We start from the raw sequence: 3720 nt of genomic DNA, 5'->3' as shown, positions 1-3720 counted from the left end.
ATGTTAGAATTGTAAAACATATGGACTGTAAAACGTCTCTAAAAAGTCATTTTTAGTCACTGTTACTCAGTCTTTTCACAACTGCTCCTTAGATCCTTTAGTTCATGTTCCAAAAGGCACTCAAGTTCAATGTATTTAAAGTGAAACCCATTGTTTCACCCCCAAGAACTTTTTCTTCCTCCAAGTTTAGTCATTGACATCTCAGAGCTTCCTTTTTTTCTACTTTCTATTAGTCATCAAAATTATTGCTTCGGTCTTTTCATTCCCTCATTTTCCTGAATCTGTTCCTTTTCATTCAAAATGTCACCTCTAGGGACTTCCCTGATGGTCCAGTGGCTAAGACTCCGCACTCGCAATGCAGGGGGCCCAGGTTCAATCCCTGGTCAGGGAACTAGATCCCATATACCTCAACTAAGAATTTGCATGCCACAATTAAGACTTGGCACAGTCAAATAAAGTATTTTTTTTAAAGGGCAAGGTATTATAAGTTTATGTCTGGAATATTAATAGGTTAGAAGATTCTGTTTCCAATTTTTTTAAGCATATGAATTAAATTTTTCATAGGCAATGGTACAGTTGTATTAATTTCAGGAATAAAATAAAAATGGAAACATTTCCAGGCATTTTAAATAAAATGCTCTCTCAATAAAAAGTGTGTCTTTGAAAAAGCAGTAACATTCCTTGTTAACACCATCTTATCTTTAAAGGTACTGGTTAAATAAATGTATTTATTATTTTAATAGCTGCTAGGTAGCACAGTCTTTTGTGGCTGAGACGATAAAGAATCTGCCCACAGTGTGGGAGACCTGAGTTTGATCCCTGAGCCAGGAAGATTCCCCTGGAGAAGGGAATGGCTACCCACTCCAGTATCCTTGCCTGGAGAATTCCATGGACAGAGGGGCCTCGAGGGCTACAGTCCACGGGGTAGCAGAGAGTCAGTCATGACGGAATAACTAACACTCTCACTTTCACCCTCAAATGACTGGTGAATCTATTCTTTTGTTTGTTTGTTTTTTGTTTCTTTCATTTGGCTGTGTCAGGTCTTAGCATGGGCTTAGTAGCCCCGTGGCATGTGGGATCTCATTGCCTGGATCAGGGATCAAACCCACGTCCCCTGTATTGGAAGGCAGATTCCCAACCACTGGACCACCAGTGAAGCCCCAAACCTAGTTGATACAGTTGATTTTTACTGTTGCTCCCCATCTCACTACACAATATTATAAGGACTCTATCACTTAAAAATCTCGGGGGTTGGGTTTTTTTAAACATTTTTAAAATGTTCATTTATTTGGCTGTGTCAGGTCTTAGCTGTATTTCGAAGCATGTGGTATTTTAGTTCCCAAACCAAGGACCAAACCCACATCCCCCGCATTGAAAGCAGATTCTTAACTACTGGACCCCCGAGGAAGTCCGTGTTTTTGTTTTTATGAAAATGGTGTTAACAGTGATAAACTAGAGCACACAAATTCCTCTCAGATTTCTCTTATCATTAAGACACAACTCGTGTACAGAGAAGCTAGCTAACAGCATCTGGCTACCAGTATCAGTCCATATGTTAGATATCAGTAAAGTTTAATTTTAAAAAATTGTAGTATTTTTTCTGTACCCCAGGGCAGCATCAATTGCACCCCCAGGACAGAGCACACAGGCCCTTTTGAAGGTCACTGTAGTGAAGTATTGCTCTGATCCAGATCCTCTCCTGCCAGGAGGCCAATGTCAGTAACTTAGTGTTTGGCCTGGGCCATTCTTTCTACAGGACGTGGCCTGACCTTAGCAGCTAAGTTGCCAGTTATGGCTTTCCTACCTTATATTCTCATTCATCAAAGCTCGGGTTTGCGTCTCAGATTTAAAATAAATTGATAGATAACTGGATAGAAAAATAATAGCAACAACAATAAAAGCAAATACTACAGAGCTTACTTCTTCCTAGTATTGTTCTGAGTTTTTACATATATTAATTTAATTTTCATTGCTTTCTGAAATAATATTATTATCCCCTTTTCTTTACAGAAGATAAAACTGAGACACAGAGATTATATAACTCCTCCAAAGTCGCTATCTAGTAAATGGTTGAAGAGGGAGGATTGGAGTCTGGGTGGTTAAACTCCAGAGCTTGTTCTTAGAGCACTTGATTATTCTGCCCTGTTTCATGTAACACATCGTGGATTATTATAACAGGGCTGGAGAAGCAGTGCTAAGCTAGACGGCTTTCAGCCAATCCCAAGTTCAATACGAGGCAGTGCTGCTTCTGCCTGCTTCTGCTTCCGACAGAAACACTGGCACTGGTTGGGGGCTGAAATATGAAAGTAGACTGGGAACCAGAAATGGCTTAAAAGCTACAGCAAAAAACAGAGATTTATGACTGATTCCAAGGAAAAGGAGACGAAAATAAGGAAACAGTTTCCATTTCCATGGCACCAAAAAATTAAAACAATTAGTAACTGATTTAACAAAAGAAGTACAAGAATTGTACACCAAAACTACAAAGTATTGAAAGAAATTAAAGACGATCTAAATGATTGGCAAGACGTCACACTCACGAATCAAAATGTTTAATATTGTTAAGATGTCATTACTCTGAATTGCCTTACAGATTCAGTGAAATTCCTATCAAAATATCAGCATCCGTTTTTTGCAGAAATTGGTGAGACGATCTTAACATTCATATGGAAATACAAGGGACTTAGAATAGCCAAAACAGTCTTGAAAAGAAGAACAAAGCGGGAGGAATCATGCTTCCTAATTTCAAAACCTAGTTAAAAACTATAGTAATGAAAATAGTGTGGTGATGGCATACAGATAGGCATATAGCTCAATGGACTAGAACTGAGTGTCCAGAAATAAACCTTCTCATTTTTGGCTAACTGATTTTCAGCAAGGGTGCCAAGACTGTTTGATGGGGAAAAAATAGTCTTTTCAACAAATGGTGCTCAGACAACTGGATATCCATATATAAATGAAAATTTGGACTTTGATCTCACACCGTAGTATGCAAAAAATTAACTCACAAAGGATAATAGGCCTAAATATAAGACCTAAAACGGTGAAACTCTTAAAGGAAAGCATAGGAGTAATCTTTGTGACCTTGGGCTAGGCAGTGCTGTCTTAGACATGACACCAGAAGCACAAATGACCCAAGAAAAAGATAAGTAAATCAGACTTCAGCAAAATTTTTAAATTTTGTGCTTTAAAGAACACTACCAAGAAAGTGAAATGCGCCCTCCACGTATGTCTCGGCAGAGATGGTGCTTGCACTCCTTATTCCTGTAGTATTTGAGTAGAAGGAAAGGGGTAAGACTCTGGTCCCCTCAGCATCATGTCTTTGGTACCAGCGGCTTCTGGTCTACTGGTTCTGTTCTCAGTTACCAGAACATGGGGAGAAAAGAAGCAGAAAAAAGAAAAATAAGTAAATAAATATAAGTGAAAAGACAACCCACAAAATATTTGCAAATCATTTATCTGATAAGGGATTTGTGTTTAGGATATATAAAGAATCTAACAACTCAACAATAAAGAGAAAAATAACTCACTGAAAAATTGGCAAAAGACTTGAATGGCTATTTTTCCAAAGAAGATGTATGAATGGCCAATAAGAAGATGAAAAGACATTCCACATTATTACTCATTAGGAAAATGCAAATGAAAACCACAGTGAAATTGCTAAAAGGTACAGAGTTTCTTTGAAGGATGACAAAAATGTTCCAAAGCTGATTGTGGTGA

At 38.1% G+C, this 3720-nt stretch overlaps 2 non-coding genes across 2 annotated transcripts; both read left to right on the top strand.

Annotated features, from left to right (window-relative positions):
- The first annotated feature begins 318 nt into the window (after positions 1-318).
- On the top strand, positions 319-391 carry TRNAA-CGC (transfer RNA alanine (anticodon CGC)). Its single transcript has one exon. It is a non-coding gene; the product is annotated as a tRNA-Ala (tRNA).
- Positions 392-3223: 2832 nt separating this feature from the next.
- On the top strand, positions 3224-3376 carry LOC128065722 (small nucleolar RNA SNORA57). Its single transcript, XR_008201100.1, has one exon. It is a non-coding gene; the product is annotated as a small nucleolar RNA SNORA57 (small nucleolar RNA).
- Positions 3377-3720: the final 344 nt, after the last annotated feature.

Source organism: Budorcas taxicolor, chromosome 19 (assembly GCF_023091745.1).
Source record: "Budorcas taxicolor isolate Tak-1 chromosome 19, Takin1.1, whole genome shotgun sequence".
NCBI lineage: Eukaryota > Metazoa > Chordata > Mammalia > Artiodactyla > Bovidae > Budorcas > Budorcas taxicolor.
Note: the sequence above shows the minus strand (reverse complement) of the source record. Positions and strands in the feature narration are given on the sequence as shown.